A 26,725-nucleotide genomic window follows, 5' to 3' on the forward strand; every position below is an offset into this window, starting at 1 on the left:
GGTCGCTTGTTACAGAACGGAGACTCGGGATCCTGAAAGAGTCGAACCGAGGATCCGGCACTCCAGGATTCTGAGTCTTGGCAACAAACTCAGGGACGAACCTGAACGTTACCTCCCCCCATCCCCTTGAATGGGCGATGTCGTACGAGAGACCATGAAGTTCACTAACTCGCTTGGCCGAAGCCAAGGCGAGTAGGAAAGCCGTCTTCCAAGACAGGTGGCGATCGGAGGCCTGGCGTAATGGCTCAAAGGAAGGTCTCTTAAGAGACCTGAGGACTCGAACCACGTTCCAAGGAGGGGGTCTCACTTCCGACTGGGGGCAGGTAAGCTCATAGCTACATATGAGTAAAGAGAGTTCTAGCGATGAAGAAATATCCACACCCTTCAATCTGAAGGCCAAGCTTAAGGCTGAGCGATAGCCTTTCACTGCCGAGACAGAAAGGCGCATTTCTTCCCGCAGATACACGAGGAAGTCCGCTATTGCTGGAATAGTGGCATCGAATGGAGAGATACCCCTTCCACGACACCAACCACAGAAGACCCTCCACTTTGCTTGGTAGAATCCCTCAGAGGACCTTCGCAGGTGCCGAGACATTCTCTCCGCAACCTGTTGCGAAAAGCCTCTCTCCGCGAGGAGACGCTGGATAGTCTCCAGGCGTGAAGCCGAAGTGAGGCTACGGCCCTGTGAGGGACGCCGGAGTGGGGTTGTCTGAGAAGCTCGTGTCGTGGAGGAAGCTCCCTCGGGAGTTCCGTCAGGAGCTGCAGAAGGTCCGGAAACCATTCCGCGTGATGCCATAGCGGAGCTACCAGAGTCATCGAACAGTTGACCGATAGTCTGGTCCGGTTGAGCACCCTTCTCATCAGACAGAACGGTGGGAAGGCGTACACGTCGATGTTGTCCCACCGTTGCTGGAAAGCATCTTGCCAGAGTGCCTTGGGGTCCGGGACTGGGAAGCAGTACAGGGGCAGCTTGAAGTTCAAGGCTATCGAGAACAAGTCCACAGTCGGGGAACCCCACAAAGTCAGGATTTTGTTGGCTATCTGAGGATCCAAAGACCACTCGGTACTCACTATCTGCGAAGCCCTGCTCAGACTGTCGGCGAGCACATTCCTCTTGCCAGGAATGAAGCGAGCTGATAGTGTTATCGAGTGGGTTTCGGTCCACCTCAGAGTCTCTACTGCAAGATGGGATAGCTGTTGCGAAAAAGTGCCTCCCTGCTTGTTGATATAAGCCACTACCGTGGTGTTGTCGCTCATCACCACCACGGAGTGACCCGCCAGGGACCGTTGGAACTGCTGAAGAGCCAGAAAGACGGCCTTCAATTCTAGCAGGTTGATGTGTAGGCACTTTTCTGATTCTGACCAAAGGCCTGAGGCCCTCTGGTTCAGAACGTGCGGCCCCCACCCTTCTTTTGACGCGTCCGAAAACAGAGTCAATTCCAGGGGGAGGACGAGAAGACTCACTCCCTTCCGCAGGTTCTCGTCGACCAGCCACCATCGCAAGTCCGTCTGTTCCAGAGACCCCATTGGGACCAGAATGCCCGGGGAATCGGATCCTTGATTCCACCGGGACTTGAGCCGCCATTGAAGGGATCTCATCCTGAGGCGGCTGTTTGGAACTAGACGGGCCAGGGAGGATAGGTGGCCTAAGAGACGTAACCACGATTGGGCGGGGAGTTCTTTTCGCCTGAGGAAGGGTTCCGCCACCCTCCTCAGTCTTGCTATCTGGTCGTCTGATGGAAAGGCTTTGTGGAGATTGGTGTCTATTAGCATGCCTAGATAAACCAGTCGTTAGGACGGCTGCAGAGAGGACTTCTCGAGGTTTACCACGATCCCCAGATCCTGGCAAAGATCCAGAAGCCTGTCTCAGTGCCGAAGAAGGGTCGACTCCGAGTCTGCTAGGATCAGCCAATCGTCAGGTAACGAAGGAGACGAATGCCGTTCTTGTGCCCCCAAGACGAAATCAGGGTGAACACTCTGGTGAACACCTGAGGAGCTGTGGAGAGACCGAAACACAGCACCTTGAACTGGTAGATCTTGTTGTCTAGGCAAAATCTCAGGTACTTCCTGGAAGACGGATGGATTGGGATCTGGAAGCACGCGTCCTTTAGATCCAGTGTGCACATGAAGTCTTGTGGTCTCACCGCAAGTCTGACCGTGTCTGCTGTCTCCATGCTGAACCGGGTTTGTTTGACAAACCTGTTCAGAGCTGAGAGATCGATGACGGGTCTCCAGCCTCCAGTAGCCTTCTCTACAAGAAAGAGTTGACTGAAGAAGCCTGGGGAGCCGTCCACGACCTCCTGGAGAGCACCCTTCTCGAGCATGGTCTCGACTTCGGCCTGAAGGGCCAGCCCCTTTGCCGATCCCGTGGCATAGGAGCTCAACGACACTGGATTCGCTGTCAGGGGGGGTTGAGATGTTGTGAAGGGACGCGATAGCCTTGGCCGATCACAGAGACCGTCCAAGCATCGGCCCCGTGTTGCTGCCACCTGCGGACGCAACGCTGAAGGCATCCCCCCACAGGTGGACATGCAGGGGGACTGACACCCCTAGGGCTTGCGGCCGCGGCCGCCACCCCTAGGAGTCTTGCCTCCCCTGGAGGACTTACCGCCCCTCTTGACCTTGGCCGGAAAGGGCTGGGGCTTAGACACCACCTTCTTAGCTGCCGGTGCCTGTTTGGGAGCCTTATGAGGCTGTTGCTGCTGTTGTGGCGGGGCTGGAGGCTTATAGGGCCGAGTTGTAAGGGCCCTATGGAGGAGGGAGTCCGTGCTGGATTTCCTCCACCTCTCAGCCGTTCGCTCCATGTCTTGAGGGTCAAACAGGTTCTCCCCCAGAAGGGAAGCATGTCGGAGCCTACACACATCCACGGCGGGGACCTTCGGATGGAATCTCTCGGACACAGCATCGCGACGCTTCAACACCGAGTTGGCCCACAGGGTGGTAACCTGGTGCGCCAAAAACTCGATGGAGCGGGTGCCCGAGAGCAAGAAGGTCTCTAGGGCCCTCCTATTGGTTTCCTTGGACAAGTCCTCCGATCGCAATAGGATGCCCAGAGATCCTAGCCAAAAGTCCAGCCACGAAGTGGCCTGCATGGCACACTTAGCGACCTTCTCGTGGCTAAGGATCTCTGCTGCCGAGAACGACACCTGCCGGGCAGAGAGTTTCTCAAGGGTAACTCCCTTCGCCATCTCCTCCACAGAGTGATGGAGAGGAAGAGCGAGGTTGTGCTCACCCAGGATCTCGAAATACCTCCTCTGCTGAAGAAGAGGAGGAGGGATGAGCTTGTTCCCGGCAGTGGAACAACTGGAGGAGGCAAGAAGAGCGAGCTGAGCGTTGGCCCTAGCCCTGGCACTCTTCAGCCCCCGAGACCAGGGCAGAGCCGCACTGGTCTTAGGGGCCTTCCGAACGTCAAACACTTCATCCAAAATCGTGTCTTTGCCTTCACGGGGGGCGATGACTGGATCCATAAGCCCGTTAAGTTGCCTTATCAGGCTTAGTACCTGCCAGAAGGCATGTTCGGATTCTTGCTGTTCTCCTCCCTGCGGGCTGGCAGCTAAGTCTCCTGCCCCAGGGATCTCTTCCTGGGGTGACAAGTGGACATTCCCCCGGGTAGTCGTGGGTTCCTGACGAATCCTTGCAGAGGATTTAGGGACGGTCTTGGAGTCCTTGGATTCCCTCCTGGGAGGGATACAGGATCCCAACAACGAGGTTCGAGGGGCCCCTTCCTCACGAGACGATTCTCCTGCATGAAGCGAAGTCTCCCCCCCTGGTGCCGAGGGGAAGACTACCTCCCCACTGGACTCACCTGAGGACGGAAAGGCCTCGTCCATGGGAGAAGGAGAGAGCACTCGTGCAGGAGAAGGGACCTTCGCGACCGACCTCTTGGGAACCAACTTCGCCCTGGGGGAAGTCACCACGAAGTCCACTCCTCTCTTTCTCTTCAGTGTAGGAGAGACAGCCGTTGGTTTGTTACCCTGGTCGGCGAGTGCTGATTTCATAACCCTCACTAACGCTCGTGCCAGAGGACCAAACCAATTTGTGTTGCTCCAAGGACACAGAGTCCGAAATCCTCGCTAAAGGGAAAGGGATCGGGCGATCTTTTGGAGTGGACACCACGGTACCTGCCTGAAAAGAAGGTGGGGAAGAATGATGTACTAACCTCTCCTCGTCCTGCACTACCAACCTGTGTTTGGGTGGAGGTGATCCCGAGTGCCGTCTAGGAGCACGCGTTCCTGCTGCTACCACCGGCTGCGGAATTCGCCGCGAACAATGGTCGCGCGGGAGCGCGGGCAAGCGATCGCGCGGGCGCACAGGCGAGCAGTCGCGCGGGCGCTCAGGCGAACGATCGCGCGGGCGCGCAGGCGAGCGGTCGCGCGGGCGCGCAGGCGAGCGGTCGCGCGGGCGCGCAGGCGCGCGGGCGCGCAGGCGAGCGGTCGCGCGGGCGCGCGGGCGAACGGTCGCGCGGGCGCGCGGGCGAACGGTCGCGCGGGCGCGCGGGCGAGCGGTCGCGCGGGCGAGCGGTCGCGCGGGCGAGCGGTCGCGCGGGCGAGCGGTCGCGCGGTCGCGCGGGCGAGCGGTCGCGCGGTCGCGCGGGCGCGCAGGCGAGCGGTCGCGCGGGCGCGCAGGCGAGCGGTCGCGCGGGCGCGCAGGCGAGCGGTCGCGCGGGCGCGCAGGCGAGCGGTCGCGCGGGCGCGCAGGCGAGTGGGCGGGTAGGTGAATAAACGTGTGTCCGAGGCGACGAACGCAAGCGTTGGCGCGACGGCGAGGAAACGCGCTGCCGCGTGGGTGAGGAAGACCGCTGGCGATGTAGATCCACAGGCGATCGATGATGAGCTGGTGAGCGCGGTCGCGCAGGTTGGCGATGGCGCGATGTGGCATGTCGACGCGTTGGCGAGCGATGGCGAGCAGCATGCGCAGGTGAATGACCGCGCAATGGCGAGCGATGGCGAGCAGCATGCGCAGGTGAGTGATCGCGCGATGGGGAGCGATGGCGATCAGCATGCGCAGGAGGGCGATCGCGTGATGGCGAGCGATGGCGAGCAGCATGCGCAGGAGGGCGATCGCATGATGGCGAGCGATGGCGAGCAGCATGCGCAGGTGGGCGATCGCGTGATGGGGAGCGATGGTGATCAGCATGCGCAGGAGGGCGATCGTGCGATGGCGAGCAGCATGCACAGGAGGGCGATCGCGTGATGGCGAGCAGCATGCACAGGAGAGCGATCGCGTGATGGCGAGCTAGTAGCTGGCGAACCATGTTCCTTCATGAGCATTGGAGAACGTTGGCGTGCCGGCTGTCGCTGTTGAATAGGCGATACTAAGATCGCCTGTGCGCGCTGGCGAGCAGGTGAACGCTGGCGAGGAGGTGATCGCTGGTGAGCCGGAGATCGCTGGTGAGCCGGAGATCGCTGGCGAGCAGAAGGTCGACGCGTGTCATGTGAAAGGACAGGTGGCGCGGCAGGTGGTGCGGTGCGTTCACGAGCAGGAACTGGAAGATCGCTGGCGCGTTGGCGAACATGTGTTTTTGACACACGCGCAGCACGATGTTGCGTAGTCACAGGACCAGGAAGATGGTGAGCAGGGAGCTCAGCAGGAACTATAGGATGGTCAGAGACCGCAGGGCGATGGTCCTCAAATGAGCGCTGACGCTCAGAAGAGAGCTGACGAGCAGGAGAGCGCTGGCGAGGAGGGCGAACATCAGGAGAGAGCCAATGAGCAGGTGAGCGTCGGCGAGCAGGAGAGTCTTGACGAGCAGGAGATCGCCGACGAGCAGGAGAGCGCTGAAGATCAGGAGAGCGCTGGCGAGCAGGAGAGCGCCTGTGCGTTAGCACTGCTCGAGGAAGGGAAGGATCCCTTAGCCCCGAAGGGACCGTTGCCCGTCGGGTGACGAGTTCTCCAGAAGGCGAAGATCTGGCAGGAGATGGTGAACGGTCTGCAGAGAGGTTCAAAGAAGACGGAGCTGTAGGTTGAGGCTGACGAGGAGAGTCCCCCTCGGAGGATGAAGACCCAAAAAGGCGCCTCTTAGTCCCCCTGTAAGGGGAAGGGAGGCCCTTGCGGCGTAGCGGACAGTGAGCCTTACGGCGGAGGTGGCCTCGGGGAAGATCGTCGGGACCATCGGTCCTCCGAAGGGGAGTCTCCGTCAAAGCACTTCCCTCAGAAGGAAGCTGAGCAGCAGCAGAGACCGAAGGACTCACTTCCCCCTTTGAAGGATGTACGGAAGGGGGAGGAGAGCCTTTAGCACCATCATCCGCAACAGCACCTGCGGCGGATTGCCCAGGCACGTCGGAGGCCTCTGTCACCACGACGTCGACAATAGACAAGAGGGTCTACCTCTGCTACCGCCGGCGACTGCTTAACAGCGGCCCCCAACGAGACAAGGTCAATAAAAGCGACCTTGGAGGGCAAGCCCTTAAGCCCCAGGGACGACCAAATCTGTAAAAGATCATCATTGGTTAAGGCATTATCAATAACCTCCCCCGGAGGAGGAGGGGGAACCGCCTCACTATGGGAGGCGACGCCCTCTCCCCCCACCCAAGGTCGGGAAACAGAACAAGGGCCTGCGCTCCCACTCGGCCGACTCTCCTTAGGAGGCGGACGAGGGGGAGCTTCGGAGGAGGTTTGGGCGGCGGAAGAAGAGTCCCGAGAACCTTCCTCCTTCAAGGCTAACCCCGAAGGAGAACGGTCTCTCTTGGACTTCTTCTTACGCCGACGGCCAAACCTCTCCCACTGGAAGGCAGACCACTCCCTGCACTCACGGCACATGTTCTCCTGGTCACACCGTCGGCCCTGACATTGAGGGCAGAGGGTGTGCGGATCCGTAGTTACGTCCGACATAAAAGTCCCACAAGGACGACCGGCAACTCCAGGGCATGTACGCATTGTAAAGAAATAATAATGAAGGTCAACTTCCAACCAACACACACGCTGAAAAGAAAAAGCAGAAAATTAAAGGCTGTCACGAGGACGATGAGCAGACACGTCTGATCACCGCCGAGCCAAAAGTGAAGTGAAGCAAGTCACCGGTGTGTGGAGGGGGGAGGGGTAGCAAGCTACCCTTCCCCACCCCCCACTAACTAGCGCAGGGGTAATTAACCCTCGTTAAAACTATTGGCTCGTCATTTCAGCTGCGCTAAAAGGTAAACCCTCTGTAAATAGCGTGGTTTGTATTTCGGTTACGGAACAAAAACAGTTTAGTACAATCAGTTCTTACCTGTTTGCTTGGAACAGTAGTAACCTTAGTTCCCAATATTTTCTTAAATATTAATAGAATCAAGGATACTCTGACTTTATTCTTAATCTAGAATATTTGAGGCGAAATAGACGCAAAGATTCATTCTATTGTTTATTACAATAAAAATAGAAATCATAGTTGTATTCAATTACATTTTACGCTGAACAATTCTGCATAAAAGCATAAACAGTAATAACAGAAATAAAATAAGCATAAACAGTAATAACAGAAATAAAATAAGTTTCACCTGAAAAGGAAACACCAGCCACTCTATGGGAAATATAAAAATTTCACTATGTATTCTGTTGTTACTAGGAACACTGTGCATATAAGTATGCCTGGCACTTGTGTTAGTCTATTATGCTTAATGTCACCTGTGTAGATAGAAGAGTCTACAGTATAGTGTCCTCACTAAACACAATACTCAACATGATATGCCTTGAGAGCCTATCATGTACACCCTTCACTAAAAGTCCCAAATAGTGCACTGTTCTTCGCAGTAATCAAGCGGCAGGTTTTATCACACTGCCTGCCGCCAATACATGAAATTTTATTTCCTTTAATTGCTTCGCGTAGTGTAAGCGCGAAGGCTTTTTAACGACATTGTCTGAAAGAAATTCAGAGATGAGGCAACTTTTCTTGGATCATGACCTGCGGGTGTACTGTCTGGGTCCGCTCTGCGTATAAAATAGGTGATTTTCGCCCTTATCTGTTTCAAGGATAACGTTGAACCAGAAGTCTCTCCCCTGAAAAGTTGACCTCCCTTAAAGTCTGAAGTTCTACGAAGATAGACCTTTAGGCATTCCACTGGGCAGAGGGATGCTTCTTCCTTCAGAGGGCAGATTCTCCAGGGACCCCATCTCTTAGTGGGCAGCTCGTTCTTGACGAGAAACATCGGGTCCGGAAAGAGGTTCAGTTCTCCGGCGTCTGTTAACTGAATGTGGCCATCATCCCTCGAGAGGGCCACTATTTCGCTAACTCTGGCTCCTGAGGCTAGTGCAAATAAGAATATCACCTTTTGAGTCAAGTCTTTCAGCGAGCAATCTTCATTGTTCAGAGTTGATGCTAAGTGAAGAACTTTATCCAAAGGCCATAAAATGGGCTATGGAGGAGCTGCGGGCCGAAGTTTAGCGCAGGCATTAGGAATCTTGTTGAAGATTTCTTTAGAAAAGTCTACCGGGAAGGCGTAAAGCATCGGTCTGGCTAGGGAAGATTTACATGTAGTAATCGTATTGGCTGCTAAACCTTGTTCATGAAGATAGATGAAGAAGGACAAACAGAAATCCGTAAAAATCTCCTTAGGTTTCTTTGCCTTGACAAAGGCCACCCATTTCTTCCAGGAAGACTCATATTGTCTTCTTGTTGACTTTGACTTGTATTTTTCTAAGAAGTTAATACTGTCCCTAGAAATCCCAAACCGTTTCTTGACCGCTAAGGCGAGAAAATCATGAGATGAAGGTTCTGGGTTTTCTCTGAGGAAGCTGAGACAGTCAATTTCTGCACTTGTTGAGTCAGAACTGGGTCCGGCAACGGGATCAGCTTCAGGCATAGTTCCGTTACCAGAGGGAACCAAACACTGTTGGGCCACTTGTGGGCCACTATTGATGCTGTCCCTTGAAAGGATCTCAGTTTGTCGAGGACTTTCAGCAGAAGGTTGGTTGGAGGGAATCGGTAGATCTTGGACCATCTGTTCCAATCCATGGACACTGCATCCATCACTTCCGCTAGAGGATCCTCGTACGGGGCTACGTACCGGGGTAGCTTCTTCTTGTCGCTCGTTGCGAAGAGGTCTATCTGCAGTCCTGGGACTTTGCGTAATATGAAAGAGAATGATCTTGCGTCTAGGGACCATTCTGACTCTATCGGGTTGACCCTGGATAGAGCGTCCGTTGTCACATTGCGGAACCCTTGAAGGTGGACTGCTGACAAGTGCCATCTCTTCTTCTCCGCTAGTCGGAGGATGGCAAGTATCACTTGATTTATGTGAGGCGATCTCTAGCCTTGTCGGTTTAGGCATCTCATTACAACTTCGCTGTCTAGAACCAGACGGATGTGGATTGAGCAACGAAGTTTCAGTTTCTTCAGAGAGAGAAAAACTGCCATGGCTTCCAGAAAATTGATGTGGAAGGTTTTGAAGAGGGGAGACCAGGTTCCTTGGACTTTCCGATGATGAGAGTGACCTCCCCACCCCTCTTTTGAGGCATCCGTGTGAACGGTGACTGACGGTGGAGGTGGTTGCAAAAGTACCTTGCTCTTTAGGTTCTTGGCCTCTGACCATGGCTTGAGTAGTGATCGCAGACGATTTGGTATCGGTCTTTGTAGATCTCTTCGAGCGATTGATGCGTATTTTCTCCAAACTCACTGATGCATCTTTTAATTGTGCTCTCAATACTGGATCTGTCACTGAGGCAAACTGGAGGGACTCCAACACTCTCTCCTGTTGCCTTCTTGATATCCTGGCGGATTGAAGGAGTCTTTTGACAGACCCTGCTATCTCTTTCCTCTTCTTTGATGGAATGGAAAGGCAGTGTGACTGCAAGTCCCAGTGGACGCCCAGCCTCTGGACCTTTTGAGCTGGAGATAGTCGAGACTTTTTCAAGTTGATCTTGAATCCTAAGTGTTCCAGAAACTAGATCACTTCCTTGGAGGCTTGCATGCACTCTTCCTCGGATGCTGCCCACACCAGCCAGTCGTCCAGGTAGGCTACCACCTGAATTCCCTTTAAGCGTAGTTGATGAAAGACTGCCTTCGCAAGCTTGGTGAATACCCTTGGAGCTATGTTTAGACCGAAGGGCATGGCTCTGAAAACGTACTTTCTTTTCTGTAGTTTGAACCCTAGGTAGGGGGAAACTTGACGGCTGATTGGAACGTGCCAGTACGCATCCGTCATGTCTATGGAGACAGTGTATGCCCGTTTGGGCAAAAGGGTCCTTATGTGTTGAAGGGTCAGCATTTTGAACTTGTAGTTCACTATGAACTTGTTGAGTGGTGATAAGTCCAGAATGACTCTGAGCTTTTTCGAGTCCTTCTTCGGAACACAAAATAGCCTTCCTTGGAATCTGATGGACTTCGCCTTCCTTATAACTCTTTTGTTCAGGAGTTCCTGAACATATTCTTCCAGTATGGGAGTTGAGTGTTGGAAGAATTGAGGGAAGTTTGGTGGAGTTGAGCTCCAACTCCACCCTAGTCCGTTCTTGATTAGGCTGCGGGCCCAGGGATCGAAGGTCCAGCGATCCCGGAAGAGGAGAAGTCTCCCTCCTACCGGTAGCATCTCACTTTGAGTGCTGGTTGGAGGATTTACCTCCTTAGCTATGTCCACCTTTGTTGCCCCTACCTCTGAAGGGGCGTCTAGAGGATCCTCGAAAGGAACCTCGAGATTTCGGCCTAAAGGTTGTTGACTGCCTTTCGAAGACTGGGGTGAACACAGGCGATTAGGTCGCCAGCGTTTGGGGCACCAGTTGGAAGGTGGTGGTTGGTTGTGCCACCGTCTGGGGCACCGTGGCCATGGGAAGCTGTTGTTTTGGCACTATTGGTCGTTTCGATTTATTCTTCGGCTGGGGACCCTCATCAGCTGAAGATTTTCTTTTAGAGGACAAGCCCCACTTGGAGAGGAGATTCCTGTTCTCCGTTGCGGCTTTGTCCACGACCTATTTGACCACTTCGCTTGGGAAGAGGTCTTTTCCCCAGATATTGGAGGCTATCAGCTTCCTTGGTTCGTGCCTCACCACAGCCGAGGCGAACACGAACTCTCTACAAGCCCTTGTACAGGTCCTTGGTGACTGTCGCTAAATGAGATTTGGCGAAGACCATGTACATGTCTGGGGTGTCCGGGATGCTTGCCATAGTCTCTAGGCCAGTCTGCAGAGACATGGAAGCAGCAAGACGTTCTTTTGTCTCCTGTTCCCTGCGCAGGAGAAATTCTGACAACTTCGGGAGGTCTTAGCCGAACTGTCGTTCGGCAATATCTGCCTCCAACTTCCCGACTGTGAAGGTGTTGTGGACATCCTTCTAGTCTGCATCGTCTGATGGAAAGGCGAGGGAAAAGTGTCTACACTCTTCCAGTGTAGGGAAAGGTTTCCCTGCCTCGACTGCCTTAAACCCTTTGTCCATAAAGGGGAAGGCAAGTTTGGGGTCAGCAATAAAGGACAGGTGCTTTTTGCTGAGAGCCGGCACCTTGGAGCTAGTAAAGGCCCTCTCCTTCAAGGTGGTTGTATATAAGGCCTGGGCCTTAGAGAGTTCGAGGACAATGGTCTCCTTCGGCTCTGTCTCCTCTTTGGATGCAGGTTCCGTCCTCAGACGGACATAGCAATCCGAATAGGCCCCTTTGCTGGGGAAAAACTAAATTTCCTCTACTGGGTCAGTGCCCAGTTTCTCCGAGAGGAAGATCTTCCCCCTCGACATTGGCATATGCTCTGCGTATCTCCAGGGGTTGACGTCAGAGAAAGCGGGGAGATCCTTGACGTTTAGCTTCTTCGGGGCTAAACGTGTTGCAACCAGCTGATGCATTTCCGTCCGAAGAGAAGCTTCTTTCTCGGACGATTTCTTCTGAATGTCCTGCACCATAGACAGCAGCGAGTGCAACGTACTCGTGATGAAATCTAACTGGGGTGCAGTGGAAGAAGTCGAAGGCACCGGCTCAGTCACCGCGGCTGATGATACCGAAATCGTTTCGGTTTTTCGACTTCAGCCTCAGGAGGTACGTCATCCTCCTGATTCAGTTCCTCCACTAGGAGATTGTTCTCAGTCTCCTCCGAGACATGTTATCCTCCAATTAGATGCCCTGCAAGGCGTCCGATACGTCAGGTTCTACCGGAACTGAACTAGGAGAATCTCAGGTTGAGCCTGGGGAATGATTGCATCCGAAGATGCCCTAGGGAAAAGACAATCCCTCATCCTCTCATTAGGAAGGTATGGGCCAGAGGTGTTCTTCTGAAAATCCCTGACCCATCTTCACAGCGTCTCCCTTGCTGCATCCCTTGACTCAGTAGACTTTTGGTCATCAAAAGCCTCTTTCACCAGTTTATCACAAACGGTACATACCTGTGGGTCCCAGTACTTGAGAGCCCCCTTGGTGACTGCCCAGCGAGCATGGGCCCTGCACACGTCATGGCCGTAGAAGTTCTTACTATGGACCCTACAAAAGTTGTTCCCGCACTCGGGATGCTCCTCCTGTAGAGAAAGAAAAGCATACAAGTATTCGGTGAAAATCTCAGATTTAAGCATACATATCTTTAATAATATTAGCTTGTTTAGAGTAAGCTAGAAAATAGGAAAGATACCTACTTGTGTTTCCTGTCCAGCCCATTGCTATGACCTCCTCCGATATTGAACACTAAATTCTTAATGAATTTTAGGGGAAGATGATATCCTTTGATATAAAGTGTCTTCTTAACACAATCTTCTAGGTTCAATATTGGGGATTAAAATAATGGTTGATAACCATTAAATGGTAGAGAGAATCACTCTCTTATATGTGATGGTCTCACAATAGGCTGCCCATGAAGCACCTTGTAGGTTGGAAAAAACTTATGGGTTACATCACTGACTGTCGGCGGCATGCCGCCAGTCCTGTCGGGCCTTCCGGCATATGCCGGCCTATTCTGGGCTATTGAAGGCAGTTACTGTCTTCAGAGTAATGGGCGGCAGGTCGCCAGCAGCGGCTCTGCCGGCCGGCAGCTGAAGGATCCCTCTATCAAGTAGGACCCGGCGGCAAATGTCTAAACTTTGGGTGGCCGGCTGCCGGCCGACAATTTAGTTGCCGGCTGCCGGCTGACAATTTAGTTGCCGGCAGCCGGCCAACATGGCCGCCGGCAGCTAGTAGCTGCCGGCGGCCGGCCCAGCATAAGGAAAGGCAGAGAAAAAGAGAGGATGGAGGAAGGCAAAGGCTCAGCCTTGCCGGCCTACATCCAGAATGAGGGTTCAAGTGGAAGGGGGAATTATATTCGGGCTTCCACCCAACCATATCCCATCCACATGGGCTATGGAAGGCAGTCCAAGGGAGGACTGAAAAACACTCTAATGAATATGAGGGTACCTGCCGGCAGCCGGCTCAGCCGGCGGCAGACAGGGACCCTCTGGCCAATTCTTCAGATCACCCATAGGGTCAAATGTAGAATGACGGCCAGGAAGGGTGATGGCTCATCCAACACAAAAGAGACAGAGGGGAAGGGGTAAGGGTCCTATAAGTAAGGTAATACCCGAAGGCATTACCTAACTTGAAGGATTCTTATCTCATAAAGTAACCTCAAGTAGGGGAAATCATTTCCCCAGGTTGGGTTAGTCTAGTGACAAAGCGGCACACAGGATACAATCTCGCAAGAAAAAAGAATCTCGTACCAGAGATCTTAGGCAAGGAAGAAATCATTTCTTCGGTCTAAGATCTACCAGCACAGGACTGTCTGCTAGACCAAGGAAGGAGGAATTGTCACACAAAACCTCCATGTATGGTCTAGGGAGGTCTAGCCTCCTGTAAAGACAACTTAACCTGACTTGGGAAATCATTTCACCAAGACAGTAAGATGCCTAACACAGACTTATTACTCTGATGTCCCGTTCTAAGCTCAAAAACCGACTCAGTGGTTAAGAGAAAGAAACGAAACACCCCAGTAAAACTTTTCCAGAACTCAGTTCACAGCGAAGCTGAGGATGAAAGCCTAGGCTAATCAGAGGGAAGGGGGATTGCTCTTAAATCTCGCCAGGAGATTAGTATCGACTTGAAAGGTATAGGAGGTGTCAGTCTCCCCTTAAAAGACAATACAATAGCAATGGGGACATGTAAGAAAGTATACTAAAGCCCCTAGGCTAGAAGCCTTGAGAATCGTTCACCGAAACTCTCTTGTATACTATCTTGGAAGAGGAAAATTTTATGCAATAATATCTTAATTGTATAAAATATTGCCTGAGCTTCAATTAAACTTTACCAGGAAGGTTATATCATGCATGAAGTGTGTAGGTGTCTAGGCTAGGAAGCCTAGCACTCGTGAGGCTCGAACATAAATAGCCAAATCCACGACAACAATGACATAATATAAAAATCCCTCGCTAAATTTCTAAATAGCTAAAGTTATTAAAGCAAATAATGCCGGGAAAGACGTTCTGGCTAACTAAATGTACAAGAAAGAACGACCGCGTCCATGACGCCATCCGGCTGGCAACAGCTCGTTACGTTAATTACGATCTCAATCGAAGAGCAAAACTAGCAAGAGCTTACATTTACACAATTCAAAGATATTACTTAACTTTCCAGAAGCAGATGAGGCTGGTGAAGACATCATAGCAACAAATAAAATGACAAATTCGGAGATAATTTGTATTTTTCCTAACCATATAAATCTTAGCTATTTATATTGGGTTTACCTTTTAGCGTAGCTGAAATGGCGAGCCATTAGAATTTAATGAGGGTGTATTACCCCCGCGCTAGTTAGCGGGGGGGTAGGGGAGTGGTAGCTAGCTACCCCTCCCCCCCTTACACACCGGTGAACTGCTTCACTTCACTTAGAGGTAGGACTTGTCTTGGGGGACAGGGCTGGTGGGCAAATATGTGTAAATAGCTAAGGTTTGTATGGTTAGGAAAAATACAAATTATCTCCGAATTTGTCATTTGTTCTGTAACCGAAATACAAACCACGCTATTTACATTGGGTGACTTACCCTTTAGGAAGAGTGGAAAGTCCCCAGCCATACTGGCTTTGGCTTTACCCGGGGACTCAAAATCCGAGTGAGTCGCACTCGAGAAAAGGAGTCCCTGCACCTCACAAGTTCCTTGCTCCGCAAGGAAACGTGTGGCCTACATAAGCTTGTGTGTGAAGGAAGAAGTGTGACCCGTCCTAGACAGTTGACCTGGAGTTCCAGAAGGAACTCTGGGTTAGGACGTTCCCAATACCACCTCGTCAGGGTATGGGGGACGCGACAGTATTGACTCAATACTCGGAACACAAGGAAGCATGGTTTACCTGCAGAGGTTTGAGGTCAGCTATGCAGAGACCAGGATGCTGCTTCCCCAGTAGAGGGGACGATGAAGAAAGAAGTAAGGGCCAGACATACTTCTTTCGTTCATGCAGACTAAAACCTGATAACAATACCCTCAACCTTCTGCTACCTGTCCAAAAAGGAGCATGAGGTTAGACCAGCTGTTGTGTAGCCACCACAGAGCGATAGAAACGTATCGATACTCCTGTGGGTCACGTCCTGCAGGAAGCGGGCTGCGAAGGTCATTAGACGCTTCCAGACTCCAGCTTGCAGCACCTGCGTCACAGAGTAATATACCACTCGAAGGCGAGGGACGTTGCGATGTATCCGACATCGTGCTGTAGGGCGACGTGACGGAGGAGGGTCTGGATTCAGGTCGAGATGAATGTCCTTGAGTCCGAGCTGAAGAGGTATACTGGAGACTCTCCCCTGTGTCCTTCCTGTGCTCCCAACCCGGCTGCACGTGAGGACAAACTGCAGTTGTTCCCAAAGATAACCCCTCGATTCCTTTACTGGCAAGGAGAAGGTTTGGGTCATCTGATACAGAATGGTGACTCGAAATCTTGAAGGAGCTGGACCAAAGGGCCGGGACCCCAAGATTCTGAGTCTAGCAAACAACTCAGGAGCGAACCTGAATGTTGCCTTCCCCTATTCCTTAGAAAAGGCCGAGTCGTACGAGACCAAGAAGATTGCTTACACACTGGCCGAGGCCAGAGTGAGCAGGAGCACCGTCCCCCAAGACGGAATACGATCAGGGGCCTGACGTAATGGTTCTTGAGAAGATCTCTTAAGGGACTAAAAGTCCGAACCATGCTCCATGGAGGAGGTCTCACTCCGACTGGGGGCAGGGACGTTCGCAGCTTCGCATGAGCGAAGAAAGGTCCAGCGGGAAGGAAAAAGTCTATTCCTTTCAGCCTGAAGGCCAGAGAAAGGCTGAGCGACAGGCTTCATTGCCGAGAGCGGAAAGGAGTTTCCTCCCGCCGAAAAGCAATAAGTCCGTTATTGCTGGAGAAGAGGCCTCAAGGGAAGAGGTATCTCTCCCACGACACCAACCACAGAAGACTCTCCACTTTGCCTGGTAGACCCTTGCGGATGACTATCGCAGGTGACGCGACCTCCGCTCCGCGACTGTAGCGAGTTGTCTTTTCTTGAGGAGGCGGCGTAGTGTCTCCAGGCGTGAAGCCGAAGCGATGCCACGGCTCGTGAAAGATGATGTAGTGTGGTTGTTAGAGTAGCCTGTGCCGTGGGAGAAGCTCTCCCGGGAGTTCCGTCAGGGGAAGCAGAGGGTCCGGAAACCGTTCCGCGTATAGTCACAGTGGAGCTCTCAGGGCCATCGAAAGGTTGACAGACAACCTGGTCTTGTTGAGACCCATTCTCAACAGACAACAATGGTGGGAAGACGCAGGCGTCGATGTTGTCCCACCATCACCGGAAAGCATTTTGCCAGAGAGTCTTGGGGTCTGAGACTGGGGGGAAGAACAGCGGAAGCTTGAAGTTCCAGGCTGTCGCGATCAGATCCCCCAGGCCAGGACTTGCTGGTTACTAAAGGCCAAAGACCCCCAGGTACCCTCTATCTGCGAGGCTCTGCCCAGATAGTCGGAGAGAACATTCCTCTGCCCAGAATGAGCGAGCCCATAGTGGTATAGAGAGGACCTCGGATCAACTCAGTATCTCTACTGCAAGATGCCAAGGTATGAAAATGCGTCCCTTGCTGGTTGGAATACGCCAGTACCGTGAAGTCTTCGCGCACGGAGCGACTCGGCAGGAACTGTAGGATCTGTAGAGGGGCCAGACTACGGCCCCTAAGCCTGCCTGAATGATGGAGAGGTATCCTTCAGGTCCTGACCATAGGCCTGAACCGGAACATGCGCCCCCCCCCTCCCCCCCTTTTCTTTGACGAGTCCGAGAACAGCATCAAAATGTGGGGAAAGGACGAGAATATCCACTCCCATCATGAGGTTCCATAGGTCAACACCCATTGCAGGTCTAAACGTTCTGCTGGTCCCCTAGGGGCCAGAAAGTCCGGTTAATCGTTGCTTTGATACCACCGGAACTTGGGCCGCCCCACAGGGAACTTATCCTGAGGCGACCGTTCAGGACTTTAGACGGGTCAATAAGGAAAAGAGACCCAGGAAACGTTCCAAGGTAGGGCTGAAAGCTCCGCTTGACAGAAAACAGGTACTGCGACTCTCCTCAGCCTTGCCACAGTCAACTGAAGGGAAGGCTCGGAGAAGGAGGCAACAGCATCTGGCGTACCCAGGCGGTCACCCATCCAAGTACTGACCAGCCCAACGTTGCTTAACTTCGCTGATCGGACGAGAAGCGGTGTTTCCAACGTGGTAAGGCCGTTGACTCAATATCATGGCTAGATACCCCAGATGTTGAGGCAGAAGTAGAGAAGGCTCCTAGCAAATTACCATGATCCCTCACTCATAGTAAGGACCTGGAAGCTTGTCCCGGCGTTGAAGAAGGTCGAACCCGAGCCTACCGGAGTTGACCAGACCTCCAAAAGGCGAAGGAGGTGGAAGCCTGCTCCTGAGCGGCCATGAGGAAAGCAGGGAGAGTTCTTTGGGGAAAAAACTGCGATGCCGCAGCGGGATCGCCACACCACATCTTAAGTCTAGGCTGAATTCCAAGAGCTTCCTGGAAGATGGATGGAATGGAAACTGGAAGTACCCGTCCTTTCGATCCAGGGCCTAAGGAGTCCCGCCGCCTCGTTACCAGTCTGATCGATTCTGCTGTTCCACGCTGGACGAAGTTTGTTCGACAAACTTGAACAGAGCTGAGAGGTCGACTACGGAATTCCCGTCTCAGATGCTTTCCTACGAGAAAGGATCGACTGAAGAAGCCGTCGACGATCCTATGGAGGACCTTCTCCTAAGGCATGGATCATTCTGCCCAAACGGGCAAAACTCTTGCCGACCCCATGGCATAGATGGTCAGGGACACTGAATTCGCTGACAGAGACGGAGAGATGGTAAGAGCAAGGCGCGATATCCTTGGCTGATCACGGAGATCGTGCAGGAATCGGCATCGGGAAGCTGTTATCCGGATGAGTAACCTTAGGCATCCTCCCAGCGTGAGACCTGCAAGGGGGGGGGGGGTGCCAATCCTAGAGTTTGTGAACTCTGCCGCTCCCTCTAGGATAATGCCCCCCCAGGAGAGCTTTCCGTGCTACCTGTCCCTGACAGGAGGGGACTGCTATTGGACACCTTGTCTTAGTTGCCGTAGCCGGTCCGATAACTTAGGCCGATGAGGCTAAAAGAAGAGGCGCTGGAGGCTTGCAGGGTCTTAAAGAAAGCGCCTTGGAGGAGTGAAAACGGAAGTCGACTTCCTCCGCACAACCGCTGTCCATGTCCCTGTCCTTGGGCACAAACAAGCTCTTCCCAAGGATGGAAGAGTGTCTGAGCTTGTCGACATCCACGGAGGAGACACTCGAGAGGAAGCCCTAGGTCACTGCGTCTAGATGGTCCAACCTCGAGCTTGCCCGCAAGTTCGAAACTTGGCGACGAAACGCCAAGGTGCTTGAGCCCGAGAGGAGGAAAGTACCCATGATCTTCCTGGAGCTTCCTTGTACAAAACCTCGGGTCGCAACCGAGGAGGGAAAGGACCTGGTAAGCCCCTTTCACGAGATGGAGAAGAGGAAGGGGTAACCCAGTCACCAATTGGCTGACGGAGAAATCTCGAACGGAAAGCTCCCTGGCAAAACCCTTCCAGGGAATGACGGGGAAGGGCCAACCCAGGTTCTGGAAAGAAGAATGTTGCTCAGACCTCCCTGAAGATTCTTCCTGCTCTGCATGTGCCATGCTCTGCGTTTACGGGGTGAGGACCGTGTTCTGGAAATACGCTCCAGAAGACTCGCCAGGCTGGCCATGTTGCGAAACCCCGACGGGAATCGCTGTCGCAATCGCCCTGGAGCTCGCGCGATGGTAAATCAATGGTTTGCGCGTGGCCAAACGTGGAAGCGCCCATGCGCGGGCACGCAGGAGCGCAAACGAAAGTGCGCGAAGGAGCGCAGAAGGAGGGCGAGCGTGGTAGGAAGGGCGAGAGCTGGTGGTCGGCGAGCGATAACCCGTAGGCGAGCAATGGATACTGCAGGAATCAAGCCGACGTTCGCGCGATGGAACACCGTCGGTTCGCGCGACGGAACACCGCCGGTCCGCGCGACGGAACACCGCCGGTCTGCGCGACGGAACACCGCCGGTCCGCGCGACGGAACACCGCCGGTCCGCGCGACGGAACACCGTTGGTCCGCGCAATGGAATACCGCTGGTTCGAGCGAGGGCGAACATTGGAGCGCACGTGCGCGGTCGCGCATGAGCGTAGGCGCGCGGGCACGCGGGCGTGTGGACGCGCACGTACGTGGGCGCGCAGGTGAGCGCAGGCGGTCGGGAGACCGATGGAGCGTAGGCAGGCGATGGCGCGTTCTGGCAAGCGATGGCCCGTAGGCGAGTGAAGGCGCGTAGGCAAGCGATGGCGCGTCGGCAAGCGATGGCGCGTCGGCAAGCGATGGCGCGTCGGCAAGCGATGGCGCGTCGGCAAGCGACGGCGCATTGGCGAGCGGTGGTGCGTTAACAAAACACTAGCGCGCAAGCGAAGAATCGCGCGGGCGCGTAGGCGATCGCTAACGCGTAAGAGACTAGTGATGGTTAGCGCACATCGCGCTAACAGAAGGCGCGCAGGTGCATCAGGTAGGTGAGCGGTGAAGCAAGCTGTTAATCAGGCGATTCTAGACGGTCAGAAAAAACCGTTGGCGCCCATTGGTGCGTGGCAGAAAAGGGCGCGCAGATGTGCGCTGGCAATTGAAAAAAGCTGGCGCACAGGACAGAAGTAAAGGTGAGCGCTGGCGAGCAGGAGGAAGATCTACGGCAAGACTCAGCTACCGGAGATCGTGGTCCACAGCAGGCGAGCGCTAGATCGCTACTGATGGTGTCCAGGGGAACTGACACGCGTGGCAGATCGATGGCGATCGTTGACGCGTAGGAGATCGCTGACGAGCAGGCGAACGTTGACACGTCTGTGGTCGCTGGCGAGCTGGTGATCGCTGGCGAGCTGGTGATCGCTGGCGAGCAGAAGGCAACGCGTGGAATCCTGTGCGTAAAAGAAGAGTCCTTGTCCAAGACCTGAACCGAAGTTCTAGATCGCGAGGGCGAACATGGGCGCACAGGGTGCGTAACAGGAACCAACAGGAACAGCAGAGACGATCATCAGGAGAGCGCTGACGAACAGGAGAGCGCTGGCGAACAGGAGAGCGCTGGCGAACAGTAGAGCGCTAGCAATCAGGAAAGCGCTGATGAGCAGGAGAGCGCCTGTGCGCTAACACTGAGCAGGAGAGAACACTGCAGAAGGGCGCGCAGGGGAACCCTGACCCGCAAGGGAAGAACCCCCATGGGAGGCAACCCTTTGCCCCGAAGGGAACGTTGTCCGTCGGGAGACTGATGTCCGTCGGAAGACCGTTGTCTGTCCGTCAGGAGACTGATGTCTGCCGGAAGACCGTTGTCCGTCATGGAAGATCGTTGCCCGTCGGAAGACGAGGTCAGACTGCTGTCCATCTGCACCAGGTGCAGAAGATCAAGAAGAAGGAGTTGTAGGCTGCATACGGAGATTCAAAAAGGTGCCTCTTAGCACCCTTATAGGGAGATTGGAGGCCCTTACGACGTAGCGAACGGTGAGCCTTACGGCGAAGGCGGCCAACAGCAACAACAGCAGAAGAGTCCTCCGAAAAGGAGTCTCTATGAGTGTACTCTCTCGCGAACGAAAGAGAAACACTTCGTAGAAGAGACGGGTCAGCCAGTGACCTAAAAGGAGCAATCCTCCGAAGAGGGGCTCCTGCAGTTGCCCAGCCCCTTGAGCGTAACCGCAGGTGCGACCGCTCAGCACCAAGAGCATAGTCGCACGAAAAAAAGGCAAGGGAAAAACCCCCAAAAGGGGAAAAACTCAAGCCTGGACAGGAAAAACTTCCCTCGGAAGGAAAGTTACCCACCCAAGGAGGCGAGCCTCCTGAGTGTTCTAAAATGAACTGGAGAGCTGTCAATCGTCAAGGGAGTACTTCCAGGAGAAGGAGACACGCCCCTGATGAAGATCTATAGGGGAGGCAGCAACAGCCGAATCCCCAGGCCTCAACAAGACAGCTCACTCCGTTGTCACATTACAGAAACGAACTAGATCGGTAACTGTGAAAAATAAAACAAAAATCATTAGTTAACATTCATTCCCCTGGGAAGGCTCCGAAGAGGAATCCCGAGGGAAGGAACAAGAATTACACAACAGGCACGTGCCCCCACAACCACTTACACTCACGGAAGGAGAGCTGTAACCAACACAGAATTATAACAATTATAATTATGTAACTATGTAATTATGTAATTTAAAAATGAATGGACACTAAAGAAAGAACGAAAACCCCGAAAGGAATCGTTCTACAAAGATGAAAAATCAACAAATACAATTAGATTCATAAACTAATTGAGACAAAACGTACGGCGTAGCAACCCCCCCACACGGGAAGGAAGCTACAAAGGCGTAGTAAAAGTAACGTAGTAAAAGGGTGAACGACCTCAAGAGAGAGAGAGAGAAAGACCGAAGTCAAACTCGATCGCGACCCATGAAATTACACCATGGTGGCCTAACTGCCGAGGGCTCCACGGAGATATCGTACACTACACACACAAGCACAAACTCTGAAAAGGAAACTTACTGATTTCTATACTCAAATATATACATAAACATGAAAAAGTGTTTACATATATATTGAGTAAAAGAAAAGTAAGTGATTAAGTAAAGACAAAACAAACAATGGCTGCCAAGCGAGGACAAAGACAGAGACGTCTGTCCATGTCCGAGCAGTTGACCGGTGTGTGAGGGGGGGAGGGGTAGCTAGCTACCACTCCCCTACCCCCCTGCTAACTAGCGCGGGGGTAATACACCCTCGTTAAATTCTAATGGCTCGCCATTTCAGCTACGCTAAAAGGTAAACCCAATGTAAATAGCGAAATTTGGATTTCGGTTACGGAACAACTAGTAGTTCCTAGGTAACCTTAAATACACTAAAAACACCTTTTATTTTCTCAGGAAGAATTATTACCCAAACTAGTCCTAAGAGAGATACTTGGGGATTCATACGATAAGGTTACCTCGGATTACTAACACAACATTAATCTTCTCTTTGCGCATTAGCCGACCATTGTCCACTGATCTACAAACCTTCCAACCCTCAATATAAATTCCCATCCCTCTCATATTACACTGTACTGGTAAGCTAAGGAAATACCCGAGCCCTTGCATAATGATGGATAGGACCTCCCAGATAGATAGAACACCAACTAACAAACTTCCCCACCTTACATAAATTTCCCCACCTAACAAACTACCCCACCTAACATAAACTTCCCCATATAACCTAACCTACATGCTGTGTCATTATGGTAAATACCTGAGGGGTAGTAATGCACCATGAGACCACCTTAGACTGTCGTATTCTTTGCCACAGGGTAGAAAATAACGAGTTTTGAGAGATGGCTGTCGTTTTACAGTCACCAACAAGTATCGGTAAAGTTTTACTGTATTACAGGGTATCATTTCGAACAGAAAATATGTTTTCCAGTAGTAAATAACGCGATTTAACCAAATTTGACCTTCATTTCAACCGCAAACAAACAGAACAACCAGTTAGCCGATCTGGTAGGTAATGTATAGAGAAGAATAAGCTTGTTTTACCATTATATACCATTTCCCCACTCAAAACCCCAAGTTCTCAATAGGGGTCCCCCATTATCGGTGGAAATAGATATATATATATATATATATATATATATATATATATATATATATATATATATATATATATATATATATATATATAATTTCTTAAACTATTCATTTCCGACAAGAACGAGTGTCATTTTCGAAGAGAACGGACATTTTTCTATATAGTTTTTTTTTTTTTTTTTCCCTAGGTTACATTACAATGTAATACAGTACAATAATACCCAAGTATGTACATCAGTACCTCCAGACACGTTCCACTTTTGAGTGAAGCTGTAAGCTATGGTGGAATAGCCTCATCCCCCTATAATGAAACACAACATAACATTTTTTCTACTTACTCTCTACCAAATGGAATTGAACAGCCAGAAGATAGCCTAGATAGGCCAAGGATAGGTATACGCCTCGTCAATATAGTTGAATGGCCAGATAACAAAAGCCCTGTGGGTCTTAGGATACCTAGAGGTCTAGTTCTGGGATATAAATTCATAAGAGCCTGTCCGATCTTCAGATTCATTTCTCATACAGGGTTCCTCCATATAACAAATACATCTTAAATTAAAATTCGTATGAGCAATTTACAGATAAACGGGCAAAAATCACTACAGAATTAAATATTAGTTCACTAACGAAACCGATCTAGTATTCTAGATGGCGCTGACGCAACCAAAACAAACTAGTGACCTCGATAGAGAGTCTTTCATTTATATTGGCGAAGAATTACCTTATATGTATTATCCTGTATTACAAAGTTGAATAAAATTTAATTTAAAAATTAGTATCAATTCATCTATACTTCTTCTTACAATAGTTTTAGCTCATATAATAATTTGAAGATCTGCTAATAAATGTAGTCTACTGAATATTTTACAGTGGGGGACATATCCCATCATGGTACGGTACCGCCCCCTTTTTGACAGTCTCTTCTTCTTCTTCAACTAAATGGAAGAGATTATACTTTGAAAAAATATCATGGCATGTAAACAAAGTTTGTTTGATTGGTTTAAAGTTTTCTGGCATCCTGATATCTAAGGTCGCATGTAAACAAAGTTCTGGTGTAAAAGCTACAATAAAAATAAGGAAAAGGGTATTAGATAACGGAAAACTAAATATTGAAATGAAAATGGTCAACAAAGAAAAGACACGAGCGAGACAGAAAAGAGGTGGAATAGGAGGAAGAGACGTGCGTTCAAAATATAACTCGAAATTATCCCATTGTTTCGAACCCGACAATATTGTAACTAAGAAGCAACATGAAGTAGCTTGTGACTTCTGCGAGTGTTGGGAGCACATTAGTTGTATAAAATTGAGTAGGCCTGGGATGAATTTTGATACAACACCAAAAGTATCACTTGGTTTTGTAGAAGATCTTATAAGAATATGAAGTTAGAGTACATAAAGATCAAGGAGATAAATAGATGTGGTAGAGGCAGGCTACTAGAACATGCAGTAATGGAAATAAAGGATACAATTGGTGCATCAGAGAAAGGACAAAGACCTAACATGCCTGTAGAATAAAAGATTAGAAAAGAGGTCAAATAAATATGGTAAAAGGAAAAAAAGAAGAAAATAACCTTTCAATATCCATCATCATCTCCTCCTACGCCTATTGACGCAAAGGGTCTCGGTTAGATTTCGCCAGTCGTCTATATCTTGAGCTTTTAATTCAATACTTCTCCATCCATCATCTCCTACTTCGCACTTCATATCCCTGGGCCATGTAGGCCTAGGTCTTCCAACTATTCTAGTCCCTTGTGGAGCACAGCTGAACGTTTGTTGAACTAATCTCTCTTTGGGAGTGCGAAGAGCATGCCCAAACCATCTTCATCTATCCCTCATCATGATCTCATCCATATATGAACCTCTAACCATATGGTACTCGAGTAATCTCTCTTATAGTCTCATTTATAATCCTGTCCTGCCATTTAACTCCCAATATCCTTCTGAGGGCATTGTTCTCAAATCTACTAAATCTATTGAAGATTGTTTCATTGTCATACCATAATTCATGTCCATAGAATAACACCGATCTCACTAAACTGATATATAATCTGATTTTCACATGTAATTTCAGACGATTTGATTTCCAAATTCTACTTACCTTACCCTATTTTCACTCTTTCACTAAACTCTAAATCTAAAGACCCTGTATTAGATATCATCGTTCCTAAATACTTAAATGATTCTACATCATTAATCTTTTCTCCTTTCAATGATATTTAATCTTCAACTGCATGCTCCGTTTTCATCATCTCTGTCTTTCTTCTATTGATCTTCAGTCTAACCTCGTGTGATATTTCATGCATGCTGGTAAGCAAGCATTGCAAATCCTGTGGTGTTCTGCTAACAAGGACAGCATCATCAGCATACTCTAAGTCTGCTAAATTCCTGTCACCAATCCAGTCCAATCCTTTTCCACCATCTCCGACTGTTCTACGCATTACAAAATCCACAAGGAGTATAAACAACACAGGTAACAGCACATTCCCTTGGCGTACTCCGCTGTTCACTGGAAATTCATTTGATAAGACTCCAATAATGTACAGTTTTATGAAATGTGCAGAGGAAAGCGTAGATGAGAGACAACTTATGGATACGGCTATACTCAACGTAGTAAGAAATTGACAAGTAATGCACCTGGTTTTTTTATTGGATTCCCCACTGTTGCACTTCTCCATAGATCACAGGCTTCCCTTTTTTCTCCAACCTCATATTCCAACTCTCTCTCTCTCTCTCTCTCTCTCTCTCTCTCTCTCTCTCTCTCTCTCTCTCTCTCTCTCTCTCTCTCTCTCTCTCTCTCTCTCTCTCAATGTTTCCATGCAAATTAGTTTATATCCGAAACTCTATCTGTAATTATTCTAGCTCATATTTAAAACCGCCATTGTGGGAAAATTCAAGGCGGGTTTTATGTATAAAGGTTTCGCTCCTATCCTAAATGTGACATATGAGTGAAGATGCTCGGATGCCAGATACTCCATTACACACTATGAAACATGCACACTCTGGCAATGGATCATTCCACTGCTTCAAGCTCGCCATATGGCAAGCTCCATAGCCAAGCTAAGGTAGTTATCTACAATGTGGACAGTTACTGTACTTGGAAAAGAAGGTAAATAGAGAGGGAGAAAAAATTATTTTCTAAATATACACCTATTTATATAAAAACTGAGAGAGAGAGAGAGAGAGAGAGAGAGAGAGAGAGAGAGAGAGAGAGAGAGAGAGAGAGAGAGAGAGAGAGAGAGAGGAAGGTGTTGGAGGGAAGGTCACTGATGTGTGGAGACGTGGCATTAATGGGGGAATCCGTTTAAAAGCAGGTGCCTTCCCCTATCATCCATTAATCACTGCTCTGATTATAAGTGGGAATGGCTGTTTAAAGAAAACCTGTGAATAACTGGGGTTGAAATAATAGAAACCATTAGGCTAGAAAGCCAGAAGTAGGAATTAGGCCTACGTTACCTAACACACTGAAATAAAAGAAGCAGACCTAGCTACTGCTAGTTAGAATTTAAAGTGAGAAGGAAAAATGGGGGATAATTGGGAAGGGCAAGAAATTAAGTTGTCACACACACACACACACACACACACACACACATATATATATATATATATATATATATATATATATATATATATATATATATATATATATATATATATATATATACCTAACATATATATATATATATACCTAACATATATATATATATATATATATATATATATATATATATATATATATATATATATATATATATATATATATAT

General features: G+C 50.4%; 1 protein-coding gene and 1 pseudogene across 3 annotated transcripts in view; both read right to left on the reverse strand.

Annotated features, from left to right (window-relative positions):
* The window catches only part of Rbsn-5 (Rabenosyn-5), a 197,599-nt gene extending 173,726 nt beyond the window's left edge, over window positions 1-23,873 (reverse strand). The window contains exon 1 of one of the 3 annotated variants that reach the window (XM_068376841.1): window positions 23,767-23,873. The gene's annotated coding sequence lies outside the window, so the exon portion shown is untranslated. Of the gene's footprint in view, window positions 1-23,301; window positions 23,641-23,684 lie in introns of those variants that run through there. The other 2 variants (XM_068376839.1, XM_068376838.1) reach the window with 2 other exon arrangements.
* On the reverse strand, window positions 17,432-17,549 carry LOC137644695 (5S ribosomal RNA; annotated as a pseudogene).
* Window positions 23,874-26,725: the final 2,852 nt, after the last annotated feature.

This window comes from Palaemon carinicauda, chromosome 7 (genome assembly GCF_036898095.1).
Source record: "Palaemon carinicauda isolate YSFRI2023 chromosome 7, ASM3689809v2, whole genome shotgun sequence".
NCBI classification, from domain to species: Eukaryota; Metazoa; Arthropoda; class Malacostraca; order Decapoda; family Palaemonidae; genus Palaemon; species Palaemon carinicauda.